Below are 14981 nucleotides of genomic sequence, written 5' to 3'. Positions count from 1 at the left end.
ACTGTTGCCGCTGCCATTATTGTCAGCGCTGCTCCCTGTGTCACCAAAGCTGCTTCCTTCCTTCCCTCCAGGTATGTTTTTCTCCTCCTTCTTCCTATTATTTTTTTAATTTATTAAAAAAACCCAAACGCAGCCTTGTCGGTTGGTCGCCGCCACTGCCACTTTGTCGTCTAGGTTGCCACCATACCAATAAAGTCCTCTGCACCGCCATTGTTTCCAGGTAACTCAATAATTAGTTTTGGACAGTTAAACCCTAAATCCTATTTTTATGGTTTTAATTTATTATATATTAGAAAATTTGCAATTAGAATATTTGTATTAGAGATTTAATTGTTTTTCATATTTAGTTCATGTATTAGTTTAAATTTAGGATTTTTTTTATTCTGTTTTTATTTAGAATTTTTTTAATTCTATTTTGATGATTCTGTGTTTAAAATTTGCATTATTTTGATTAGTTGATTGGTGTTTGAATCTGCAAGTGTAAGGTCCTCAATTGTATTGTTCTAATTTTTATTCTAATATTGTTTGAGTTAATTATTTTTTGAGTTACTTAGTTAATTATTGTTAATCATCTTAGTTAATCTTAATTTGTTTATTTTCTGAGTTAATTATTAGTTTATTGTTTATTGTTGTTAATTTCTAAGTTTATTATTATCTGAGTTAATTATTTTCTGAGTTAATTAGTTCATTGTTGTTAATTGTCTGAATTAATCTTAACTTGTTCATTTTCTAAGTTAATATTGGCTTATTGTTTATTGTTGTTAATTTTCTAAGATTATTATTATCTAAGTTAATTAACTTCTGAGTTACTTAGTTAATTATTATTAATTATTTGAGTTAATTTTAACTTGTTTATTTCTGAGTTAATTATTAGCTTATTATTATTGTTGTTAATTTTCTGAGTTAATTAATTTTAACTTGTTTATTTTTTAAATTCATTATTGACTCATGTTTTTTATTTTCTAAGTTTATTATTATATGAGTTAATTAGTTGATTGTTGTTAATTGTCTGAGTTAATCTTTTTATTTTTCGAATTTATTATTGACTTATTGTTTATTGTTGTTGATTTTTAAGTTTATTATTATCTGAGTTAATTATTTTTTGAGTTAATTAGAGTTGTATTTTCTGATTCATTAGTTTAGAAATTATTGAATTTAAATATTTAAAATTATATATTAATTTTTACACAAAATTTTAAAAAAATTAAATTTAAATTTACCTCGAATTTACTAGAAAAAATTCTGATGGTAAAAATTTCCAGCATAAATTTTTCGATAATAATTAGGTGCCGACAAAAGAATTCGCTGATAAATAATTACTAGTAAAGTTTATACTGTCGGATTTATTTCGACGATAAATATATTACCGACGATTTTTTTTTTGTAAATTCGACTGTATTTGACGAATTTCTTGTACTATGAATTTATCATTGAGCTAAACGTGGTTATTTTTGTCTTGCCGCATTATATGGATAACTGATTATGGAGCTTATTTAACAAGAGGATGATTTGAATTTACATAAATTCTAAATATTCAATTTGGTCAAACTATTTTTATTAGTTATTACAAAAATAATTCTAATATATATGCATCTAAGTTTAATAATTGAATATCATAGATATTATTTAAATAACTTAATTCTAATATTAGGATTTGATTAGTTTAATTTAAAAAAAATATTAAAATTTGATCTCACTTTATTAGTTAATTTTATTTAATTAGATATGTAATATTTAATTTATTAATTTTTAATTTTACTCTTTTACTATTTATGAATTTATTTTATCAGTAATATATCAAGTAATTTAGTGAAAATTGTTGCTAATATAATAGTGTGTCATATAATTTTGATATATTTTTAATCTATCAATAATTAAAATTAAATTATTTAAAATAATAATAAATGCATATACTCTATTGTTCAAATCATTATTATATCATTAATTAATATTTTATTTTTTAATTTTAAAAGTATTCTAGTTAAATGCACATACTCTAACTAAGAAGTAATTACATTAGTCTATTAAATATAATTTTAAAATTGATTGAAAATAAAATAAAATTTTAAATTTTTTCATTATTGAAAATTTTATGATTAATTAGTTTGTTTTAGATAATTTATTTTAAAATTTTGTTTTTTAATGTATTGGATATGATTTTATTATTTTTTTATTATATTAGTAATTAATTTTTTTCTTAATCTTAAAAGTACTATACTTATAAGTTATAGCAACAAATGCGAATATTAATATATGATTATGAGAAAGATAATATTTATATATTATTAAAGTTAAAATCTACGTATTAATGTTTTAAATCAATTAATGGTAGCAATTTATATGATTATATTATTAGAAAAAAAGATAATATTTTAATTTATTATTAATTATACTAAATATAAATTATATAAATTATATTAATTATACTAAAAATATAATATTTTAATTTATTACTAATTATACTAAACATAAATTATATAAATTATACTATAATTGTACAAAATTATTTATTTTTAAATTAGAGAATTTTATTATTATATTGTTAATTGATAATTTATTTTTAATTTTAAAAATATTATAATTAAATATATAAACTCTAATTAAGGAGTAAATATGTTAGTCTATGAAACATAATTTTTAAATTAAATTTTGAGAATAAAATAATATTTAAATTTTTAAAATGTTTAATAATAAAAAAATATTAACAAAAAATAGTCAAAACTTTCTTTATTTACTATTCATTTATTATTACAGTAATTAATAAATATTAAATAAAATAAATTTTGACAATTTTTTTGTTTTTTTAGCATTACCGTTAAATTTTTTACTGTTAAAAATTCTATAATTAGTTTGTTTAAAGTAGTTATTCGAGATTTTGTTTTCTTATATACTGAGTATGATTTTATTTCAATACTTTTATTATATCATTAATTAATATTTTTTCCTAATCTTAAAAACATTATATTTATGAAAGGAACGTGCATATTAATATTGACTATGAGTAAGAAAATATTTATATATTATTAGTTAAAATACGTATAATAATACTTTAAATCAATTGATAGTAGGAATATATATTTAAATATATTATTAAAAATATAATATTCTAATTTATTACTAATTACACTAAATATAAATTATACTACAATCATACATAGTTACTTGTTATTAGATTAGAAAATTAAATTATTATATTATTAAATAATAATTTTTTAAATTAATTTTAAAAATAATTAAATGTATAAACTCACCTTAAGGATAAATATGTTAATCTCATCATTAAATTTCTGCCTAATTTATCCCTGTAAAATTTGACCGAGTCTTAGGGGCATGTTATATTGTTATTCAAAGGATATTCAAGTGTAATAGATTGTTTTGCACCATATATTGCATTTTGAAGGAATAATTTTCCAATCTCATTACAAAGGATAATTCATTATTCTCTTCCATTCCCACTTAGAAGGGATATTCTTATTATAAAAATGATATCAATTAATTATTTAATCATGTTATATATATACACAAAAGTCTAACTGCTAATTTAGTCAATTATATAAAATATATATTAAAGTATAAAATACAGAAAAGCTCTGCATACAAGCGCTAACCACTTGTATGCTTTACAAGTTACTTAAAACCCTAAAACCTAAAACGCGCTCCAATGGTTACGTTATATACACGCGCTATATATAACTACCAAATTTAAAAGATTTGTTTCCTTTCTTCGTTCTTCTTCTCCTTCTTCTTCTTCTGGTTCTTCTTCTTCTCGTTCTTCTCTCCTTATTTCTAGATTTGTTTCGTTCTTCGTTCTTCTCCTCGTTCTTCTTTTTCTTCTTTTTCTCGTTCTTCTCTCTTTTAACTCCAGCTTCGTTTTCTATCGATTTTTGTTTACTGAAATCAAAGTTTGGATTCATTTTGAAGATAATGGTTGATTCAACGTCAGATTCTCAGCTGAATCAGGGCGAAGTGGATTATGAATTTGAATCTAACGAAGTTCTTGAGGTTTGATTTACATACGTTTACTCTGAATTTTGTTGTAGTAATTTGTATAGCATTGTGTAGCTGAATAATTCGTGAACATTGACTGTGAGACTAACGCGTCAACATAAATCTGTGGATTGAATGTAATGTATTAGTTTTGATTGATTATTTGGAATTTATAGCAGACGCTCGGGTGTAGATCAGAGCTTTCTTTGGGTGTATTTGTTTCGGTAGTATGGGTGTATTTACATTTATGGCTTTTTCTGTTATTTTTAGCTGTTTTTGTCATTCGGGTGTATTATATCAGACATGATTGGGTGTGTTTTTTATTTTTTGTGACGGTGTATTCTGCAGCATGTGTGTTTACAACTTATGGCTTTTATTTTCATTTTAGTTGAGTTGGTGCCGTTCGGGTGTATTGTATTTGCAATAGTTGGGTGTATTTATAGTTTTTGACATGGTGTATTCTGCAGCCTCTCTCTGTTGTTGATGACCAGTTTATTCCGAAGGTTGGAATGACCTTTACCACCCTTGAAGATGCTGGAAAATTTTACAGGAACTACGCCAAGGTTGCAGGTTTTTCTATAAGAGTTCAGAGCACAAATAGGAATGGAAACGAGATTAAGAATCAATTGATTACATGTAGCAGAGAGGGAAAATGGAAATCTAAAATATATCCGACCGAGAAGACGAATCCGACAGCCGGTTTAAACTGTCCTGCAAGAATTTATATACACACATTGAAGGATGTCGGTGCTTGGATCATTTCAAAGGTTGTGCTGGATCATTCACACCCCTGCTATCCAAGTAAAGCAGAGATGCTCAAACAGCACAGGGAACTAAGCATGTCCATTCGTCGTACAATAGAGAATAACGAGGAGGCCAGTATCAGACCAAGCAAAACCTACCAATCATTTGTTGCGGCTGCCGGTGGTCACCGCGAGTTAAATTTTATCGAAAAGGACGTGAGGAATTACATTAGCAGGGAAGTGCGGAATGTTTCCGAACAAGAAGATGCAAAGAAATTCGGGAAATATTTGTTAAGAATGAAAGAGAAGAATCAGAATTTCTTTTTTGAGCTTGAACTCGAGGAGGATCAATCGATTAAGCTGGCTTTTTGGGTCGATACAAGAAGTAGAGCTGCCTTTGAGTATTTCGGAGACGTCATTTCATTTGACACCACCTACAATACAAACAGGTAACAAACTGCCCCTGTTTATGATGCTAAATTAATGTATTTTTATGAATCCGCAGCAGAGGTGTATATTGGCTATTTTTTGGGTGTATACGAAGCATGTGTTTGGGTGTACCTAATGATTTTGCATTCTGCACTATGGTAATTTGTTTTCAGGTATAATTTGGTCTGTGGTTCTTTTGTCGGGGTGAATCACCACGGTCAGTCAACACTTCTCGGATGCTCTTTGATGAAAAACGAAGAAATTGAATTATTCAAATGGTTATTTCAATGTTGGTTTCGTTGCATGGGAGGAAACGCTCTGAAAGGGTTTCTCACCGATCAATGCGCATCAATGAAAAGGGCTTTAGAGGCCTGTATGCCAACAACAATTCACTGTTGGTGTATTTGGCACATCATGAAGAAGATTCCAAGCAAATTAAACGGGTACAAGGGACATTGATAGCGCGAAATTGTGATCAATACTTTTCACAACACAAATAATCCCCGGTGATGAATCCAAAAACTTGGTGTTCAATACCATGGCATAAACACAACTTCGCACAACTAACCAGCAAGTGTACTGAGTCGTCCAAGTAATAAACCTTACGCGAGTAAGGGTCGATCCCACAGAGATTGTTGGTATGAAGCAAGCTATGGTCACCTTGTAAATCTCAGTCAGGCAAACTCAAATGGATATGGGTGAATAAAACATAAAGATAAAGATAGAGATACTTATGTAATTCATTGGTAGGAATTTCAGATAAGCATATGAAGATGTTGTCCCTTCCGTCTCTCTGCTTTCCTACTGTCTTCATCCAATCCTTCTTACTCCTTTCCATGGCAAGCTTAAGCAAGGGTTTCACCGTTGTCAGTGGCTACCTCCCATCCTCTCAGTGGAAATGTTCAACGCACCCTGTCACGGCACGGCTATCCATCTGTCGGTTCTCGATCAGGCCGGAATAGAATCCAGTGATTCTTTTGCGTCTGTCACTAACGCCCCGCCCTCAGGAGTTTGAAGCACGTCACAGTCATTCAATCATTGAATCCTACTCAGAATACCACGGACAAGGTTAGACCTTCCGGATTCTCTTGAATGCCGCCATCAGTTCTAGTCTATACCACGAAGACTCTGATCTCACGGAATGGCTGGCTCGTTTGTCAGGCGAGCACTCGGTTGTCAGGCGATCAACCATGCATCGTGTATCAGGAATCCAAGAGATATTCACCCAATCGAAGGTAGAACGGAGGTGGTTGTCAATCACACGTTCATAGGTGAGAATGATGATGAGTGTCACGGATCATCACATTCATCAAGTTGAAGAACAAGTGATATCTTAGAACAAGAACAAGCAGAATTGAATAGAAGAACAATAGTAATTGCATTAATACTCGAGGTACAGCAGAGCTCCACACCTTAATCTATGGTGTGTAGAAACTCCACCGTTGAAAATACATAAGAACAAGGTCTAGGCATGGCCGAATGGCCAGCCTCCCAATGATCTAAGATAGCATAAGAACAAAGATAGCTACCCCGATCTCTGTCAATACAATAGTAAAAGGTCCTACTTATAGAGAACTAGTAACCTAGGGTGTACAGAGATGAGTAAATGACATAAAAATCCACTTCCGGGCCCACTTGGTGTGTGCTTGGGCTGAGCATTGAAGCATTTTCGTGTAGAGACTCTCCTTGGAGTTAAACGCCAGCTTTTATGCCAGTTTGGGCGTTTAACTCCCATTTTGGTGCCAGTTCCGGCGTTTAACGCTGGGATTTCTGAGGGTGACATTGAACGCCGGTTTGGGCCATCAAATCTTGAGCAAAGTATGGACTATCATATATTGCTGGAAAGCCCAGGATGTCTACTTTCCAACGCCGTTGAGAGCGCGCCAATTGGGCTTCTGTAGCTCCAGAAAATCCACTTCGAGTGAAGGGAGGTCAGAATCCAATAGCATCTGCAGTCCTTTTCAGTCTCTGAATCAGATTTTTGCTCAGGTCCCTCAATTTCAGCCAGAAAATACCTGAAATCACAGAAAAACACACAAACTCATAGTAAAGTCCAGAAAAGTGAATTTTAACTAAAAACTAATAAAAATATACTAAAAACTAACTAGATCATACTAAAAACATACTAAAAACAATGCCAAAAAGCGTACAAATTATCCGCTCATCACAACACCAAACTTAAATTGTTGCTTGTGCTCAAGCAACTGAAAATTAAATAAGATAAGAAGAGAATATGCAATGAATTCCGAAAACATCTATGAAGATCAGTATTAATTAGATGAGCGGGGCTTTTAGCTTTTTGCCTCTGAACAGTTTTGGCATCTCACTCTATCCTTTGAAATTCAGAATGATTGGCTTCTTTAGGAACTCAGAATCCAGATAGTGTTATTGATTCTCCTAGTTAAGTATGGTGATTCTTGAACACAGCTACTTATTGAGTCTTGGCCGTGGCCCAAAGCACTCTGTCTTCCAGTATTACCACCGGATACATACATGCCACAGACACATAATTGGGTGAACCTTTTCAGATTGTGACTCAGCTTTGCTAGAGTCCCCAATTAGAGGTGTCCAAGGTTCTTAAGCACACTCTTTCTGCCTTGGATCACAACTCTATTTTTCTTTTTCTCTTTTCTTTTTTTTTCGTTTTTCTCTTTTTTTTCGAAATTTTCTTCTTCTTTTTTTTTCATTGCTTTTTCTTGCTTCAAGAATCATTTTTATGATTTTTCAGATCCTCAGTAACATGTCTCCTTTTTCATCATTCTTTCAAGAGCCAACATTCATGAACTACAAATTCAAAAGATATATGCACTGTTTAAGCATACATTCAGAAAACAAAAGCATTGCCACCACATCAAAATAATTAAACTGTTATAAAATTCAAAATTCATGCAATTCTTATCTTTTTCAATTAAGAACAATTTTTTTATTCAAGAGAGGTGATGGATTCATAGGACATTCATAACTTTAAGGCATAGACACTAAGACACTAATGATCACAAGACACAAACATAGATAAACATAAGCATAATTTTCGAAAAACAGAAAAATAAAGAACAAGGAAATTAAAGAACGGGTCCACCTTAGTGATGGCGGCTCTTTCTTCCTCTTGAAGATCCTATGGAGTGCTTGAGCTCCTCAATGTCTCTTCCTTGTCTTTGTTGCTCCTCTCTCATGATTCTTTGATCTTCTCTAATTTCATGGAGGATGATGGAGTGTTCTTGATGCTCCACCCTTAGTTGTCCCATGTTGGAACTCAATTCTCCTAGGGAGGTGTTTAGTTGCTCCCAATAGTTTTGTGGAGGAAAGTGCATCCCTTGAGGAATCTCAGGGATCTCATGATGAGTGGGGTCTCTTGTGTGCTCCATCCTCTTCTTAGTGATGGGCTTGTCCTCATCAATGGGGATGTCTCCCTCTATGTCAACTCCAACTGAATAACAGAGGTGACAAATGAGATGAGGAAAAGCTAACCTTGCCAAGGTAGAGGACTTGTCCGCCACCTTATAAAGTTCTTGAGCTATAACCTCATGAACTTCTATTTCTTCTCCAATCATGATGCTATGAATCATGATAGCCCGGTCTATTTCGGACCGGTTGCTAGTGGGAATGATTGAGCGTTGTATAAACTCTAACCATCCTCTAGCCTCGGGTTTGAGGTTATGCCTTCTCAATTGAACCGGCTTCCCTCTTGAGTTTCTCTTCCATTGAGCGCCCTCTTCACAAATGTTTATGAGGACTTGGTCCAACCTTTGATCAAAGTTGACCCTTTTTGAGTTTGAAAGGGATCTCAGGGATCACCTTCTTCAAGGCCACAACTTCATAGAAATGGTCTTGATGCACCCTTGAGATGAATCTCTCCATCTCCCATGACTCGGAGGTGGAAGCTTTTGCCTTCCCTTTCCTCTTTCTAGAGGTTTTTCCGGCCTTGGATGCCATAAATGGTTATGGAAAAACAAAAAGCAATGCTTTTACCACACCAAACTAAAAAGGTTTGCTCGTCCTCGAGCAAAAGAAGAAAGAAGAGAGTAGAAGAAGAAGAAATGAAGGGAAAAGGGAATGGCTTGTGTTCGGCCAAAAGGGGGAGAAGTGGTGTGTAGGTTGTGTGAAAATGAAGGAGTGAAGAAGGGTTTATATAGGAGTGGGGGAGGGCTTGGTTCGGTCATGTATGGGAGGGTTTGGGAGGGAAAGTGGTTTGAATTTGAATGGTGAGGTAGGTGGGGTTTTATGAAGGATGGATGTGAGTGGTGAAGAGAAAGATGGGATTTGATGGGTGAAGGGTTTTTGGGGAAGAGGTGTTGAGGTGATTGGTGAATGGGTGAAGAAGAGAGAGAGTGGTAGGGTAGGTGGGGATCCTGTGGGGTCCACAGATCCTGAGGTGTCAAGAAAAAGTCATCCCTGCACCAAATGACATGCAAAAATGCGTTTCTGGCCCATTCTGGCGTTAAACGCCGGGCTGGTGCCCATTTCTGGCGTTTAACGCCAGCTTCTTACCCTTTTCTGGCGTTTAACGCCAGTCTGGTGCCCCTTTCTGGCGTTAAACGCCCAGAATGGTGCCAGACTGGGCGTTAAACGCCCAACAGCTAGCCTTACTGGCGTTTAAACGCCAGCACGCTCTCCTCCAGGGTGTGCTATTTTTCTTTCTGCTTTTCATTCAGTTTTTGCTTTTTCCATTGATTTTGTGACTTCTCATGATCATCAACCTACAAAAAAAAAACATAAAATAACAAAAGAAAATAGTTAATTATAAAACATTGGGTTGCCTCCCAACAAGCGCTTCTTTAGTGTCAGTAGCTTGACAGAGGGCTCTCATGGAGCCTCACAGATACTCAGAGCAATGTTGGAACCTCCCAACACCAAACTTAGAGTTTGAATGTGGGGGTTCAACACCAAACTTAGAAGTTGGTTGTGGCCTCCCAACACCAAACTTAGAGTTTGACTGTGGGGGCTCTGTGTGGCTCTGTTTTGAGAGAAGCTCTTCATGCTTCTTCTCCATGGTGACAGAGGGATATCCTTGAGCCTTAAACACCAAGGATTCTTCATTCACTTGAATGATCAACTCTCCTCTATCAACATCAATCACAGCCCTTGCTGTGGCTAGGAAGGGTCTGCCAAGGATGATGGATTCATCCATGCACTTCCCAGTCTCTAGGACTATGAAATCAGTAGGGATGTAATGGTTTTCAACTTTTACCAGAACATCCTCTACAAGTCCATAGGCTTGTTTTCTTGAGTTGTCTGCCATCTCTAGTGAGATTTTTGCAGCTTGCACCTCAAAGATCCCTAGCTTCTCCATTACAGAGAGAGGCATGAGGTTTACACTTGACCCTAAGTCACACAAGGCCTTCTTGAAGGTCATGGTGCCTATGGTACAAGGTATTGAAAACTTTCCAGGATCCTGTCTCTTTTGAGGCAGTTTCTGCCTAGACAAGTCATCCAGTTCTTTGGTGAGCAAAGGAGGTTCATCCTCCCAAGTCTCATTTCCAAATAACTTGTCATTTAGCTTCATGATTGCTCCAAGGTATTTAGCAACTTGCTCTTCAGTGACATACTCATCCTCTTCAGAGGAAGAATACTCATCAGAGCTCATGAATGGCAGAAGTAAGTCCAATGGAATCTCTATGGTCTCATTTTGAGCCTCAGATTCCCATGGTTCCTCATTGGGGAACTCATTGGAGGCCAGTGGACGTCCATTGAGGCCTTCCTCAGTGGCGTTCACTGCCTCTCTTTCCTCTCCAAATTCGGCCATGTTGATGGCTTTGCACTCTCCTTTTGGATTTTCTTCTGTATTGCTTGGGAGAGTACTAGGAGGGAGTTCAGTAATTTTCTTGCTCAGATGACCCACTTGTGCCTCCAAGTTTCTAATGGAGGACCTTATTTCAGTCATGAAACTTTGAGTGGTTTTGATTAGATCAGAGACCATGGTTGCTAAGTCAGAGTTATTCTGCTTAGAACTCTCTGTCTGTTGCTGAGAAGATGATGGAAAAGGTTTTCTATTGCTAAACCTATTTCTTCCACCATTATTATTGTTGAAACCTTGTTGAGGTCTCTGTTGATCCTTCCATGAAAAATTTGGATGATTTCTCCATGAAGGATTATAGGTGTTTCCATAGGGTTCTCCCATGTAATTCACCTCTTCCATTGAAGGGTTCTCAGGATCATAAGCTTCTTCCTCAGATGAAGCTTCCTTAGTACTGCTTGGTGCATTTTGCATTCCAGACAGACTTGGAGAAATCATATTGACTTGTTGAGTCAATATTTTGTTCTGAGCCAATATGGCATTCAGAGTGTCAATCTCAAGAACTCCTTTCTTCTGACTAGTCCCATTGTTCACAGGATTCCTTTCAGAAGTGTACATGAATTGGTTATTTGCAACCATTTCAATCAGCTCTTGAGCTTCTGTAGGCGTCTTCTTCAGATGAAGAGATCCTCCAGCAGAGCTATCCAAAGACATTTTGGATAGTTCAGACAGACCATCATAGAAAATACCTATGATGCTCCATTCAGAAAGCATATCAGATGGACACTTTCTGATTAATTGTTTGTATATTTTCCAAGCTTCATAGAGGGATTCTCCTTCCTTCTGTCTGAAGGTTTGGACTTCCACTCTAAGCTTACTCAATTTTTGAGGTGGAAAGAACTTTGCCAAGAAGGCATTGACTAGCTTTTCCCAAGAGTCCAGGCTTTCTTTAGGTTGAGAGTCCAACCATGTTCTAGCTCTGTCTCTTACAGCAAAAGGGAATAGCATAAGTCTGTAGACCTCAGGGTCAACCCCATTAGTCTTGACAGTGTCACAGATTTGCAAGAATTCAGCTAAAAACTGATGAGGATCTTCCAATGGAAGTCCATGGAACTTGCAATTCTATTGCATTAGAGAAACTAATTGAGGCTTAAGCTCAAAGTTGTTTGCTCCAATGGCAGGGATAGAGATGCTTCTCCCATAAAAGTCGGGAGTAGGTGCAGTAAAGTCACCCAGCACCTTCCTTGCATTGTTGGCATTGTTGTTGTTTTCGGCTGCCATTTGTTCTTCTTCTTTGAAGATTTCTGTTAGGTCCTCTACAGAGAATTGTGCCTTAGCTTCTCTTAGCTTTCGCTTCAAGGTCCTTTCAGGTTTAGGATCAGCCTCAACAAGAATGCTTTTGTCTTTGCTCCTGCTCATATGAAAGAGAAGAAAACAAGGAAATATGGAATCCTCTATGTCACAGTATAGAGATTCCTTGAGGTGTCAGAGGAAAAGAAAAATGGAAGGCAGAAGTAGAAAAGTTGAACTTATCAAAGAAGATGGAGTTCGAATTTTGCATCAAGGAATAGTGTTAGTCCATAAATAGAAGGATGTGAGAAGAAGGGAAGTAATTTTCGAAAATTAAGTGAAAGATTTTGAAAACATTTTGAAAAAAACACTAACTGATTTTCGAAAACCAAGAGTGAAAAAGAAATCAAGTGATTTTTGAAAAAGATTTTGAAATAAGAAATTAAAAAGATTTGATTGAAAATTATTTTGAAAAAGATGTGGTTAAGAAGATATGATTGCTTTTAAAAAGATGTGATTGAGAAGGTATGATTTGAAAAACATTTTAAAAAGATTTGATTTTGAAAATTAATGACTTGGCTATCAAGAAAAGATATGATTCAAACATTAAACCTTTCTCAACAGAAAAGGCAACATACTTGAAATGTTGAATCAAATCATTAATTGGTAGCAAGTATTTTTGAAAATAGAAAGAAATTAATTTTGAAAACATATGATTGAAAAGATATGATTTGAAAAAGATTTGATTTTGAAAAACTTTGAAAACTTGAAAAAAATTGCATTAAAAACAAAATCTTCCTTCTTGTGCCATCCTGGCGTTAAAGGCCCAGAATGGTGCACATTCTGGCGTTTAACGCCCAAAACTCTACCCTTTTGGGCGTTAAACGCCCAGCCAGGTACCCTAGCTGGCGTTTAAACGCCAGTCTGTCTTTCTTACTGGGCGTTTGAACGCCCAGCTTTTTCTGTATAATTCCTCTGCAATATGTTCTGAATCTTCAATTCTCTGTATTATTGACTTGAAAAGACACAAATTAAAAATATTTTTGGATTTTTAATAATCAAAATGCAACTAAAATCAAATAACAATGCATGCAAGACACCAAACTTAGCAGTTTGTATACTACTGACACTATTTGAGACACATAAACACTCAAGTCAAGAGAATTTTAAAAATCAGAGTAAGAGATCATCAAGAATTACTTGAAGATCCTTAAGACACATGCATGAATGCAAAGAGAACAGAAACATGCAATTGACACCAAACTTAAAATGAGACACTAGACTCAAACGATAAACATGAAATCTTTTTGGTTTTTATGATTTTGTAAATTTTTTTGTGTTTTTCAAAAATTAAGTGGAAAAAGGTATCAAAATTCTTAATGAGAATTTCAGGAATCATGCAATGTTTAGTCTAAGACTCCGGTCCAGGAATTAGACATGGCTTCACAGCCAGCCAAGCTTTCAAAGAAAGCTTCGGTCCAAAACACTAGACATGGCCAAAGGCCAGCCAAGCCTTAGCAGATCACTGCTCCAAAAGCAAGATTGATAGAAATCAACCAGCTTTTGTGATGATAAGTTGAAACCTCGGTCCAATGAAATTAGACATGGCTTCACAGCCAGCCAGACTTCAACAGATCATCATGAAACACTAGAATTCATCTTCAAGAATTCCGAAAAAAAAAATACCTAATCTAAGCAACAAGATGAACCGTCAGTTGTCCAAACTCAACAATCCCCGGCAACGTCGCCAAAAACTTGATAGCGCAAAATTGTGATCAATACTTTTCACAACACAAATAATCCCCGGTGATGAATCCAAAAACTTGGTGTTCAATACCATGGCATAAACACAACTTCGCACAACTAACCAGCAAGTGTACTGGGTCGTCCAAGTAATAAACCTTACGCAAGTAAGGGTCGATCCCACAGAGATTGTTGGTATGAAGCAAGCTATGGTCACCTTGTAAATCTCAGTCAGGCAAACTCAAATGGATATGGGTGAATAAAACATAAAGATAAAGATAGAGATACTTATGTAATTCATTGGTAGGAATTTCAGATAAGCATATGAAGATGTTGTCCCTTCCGTCTCTCTGCTTTCCTACTGTCTTCATCCAATCCTTCTTACTCCTTTCCATGGCAAGCTTAAGCAAGGGTTTCACCGTTGTCAGTGGCTACCTCCCATCCTCTCAGTGGAAATGTTCAACGCACCCTGTCACGGCACGGCTATCCATCTGTCGGTTCTCGATCAGGCCGGAATAGAATCCAGTGATTCTTTTGCGTCTATCACTAACGCCCCGCCCTCAGGAGTTTGAAGCACGTCACAGTCATTCAATCATCGAATCCTACTCAGAATACCACAGACATGGTTAGACCTTCCGGATTCTCTTGAATGTCGTCATCAGTTCTAGCCTATACCATGAAGAATCTGATCTCACGGAATTGCTGGCTCGTTTGTCAGGCGAGCACTCGGTTGTCAGGCGATCAACCATGCATCGTGTATCAGGAATCCAAGAGATATTCACCCAATCGAAGGTAGAACGGAGGTGGTTGTCAATCACACGTTCATAGGTGAGAATGATGATGAGTGTCACGGATCATCACATTCATCAAGTTGAAGAACAAGTGATATCTTAGAACAAGAACAAGCAGAATTGAATAGAAGAACAATAGTAATTGCATTAATACTCGAGGTACAGCAGAGCTCCACACCTTAATCTATGGTGTGTAGAAACTCCACCGTTGAAAATACATAAGAACAAGGTCTAGGCATGGCCGAATGGCCAGCCTCCCAATGA

The sequence above is a fragment of the Arachis hypogaea genome, chromosome 3 (assembly GCF_003086295.3).
Source record: "Arachis hypogaea cultivar Tifrunner chromosome 3, arahy.Tifrunner.gnm2.J5K5, whole genome shotgun sequence".
Taxonomy (NCBI): Eukaryota; Viridiplantae; Streptophyta; class Magnoliopsida; order Fabales; family Fabaceae; genus Arachis; species Arachis hypogaea.
The sequence above is the reverse complement of the archived record's forward strand: the minus strand, read 5'-3'. Positions refer to the sequence as shown.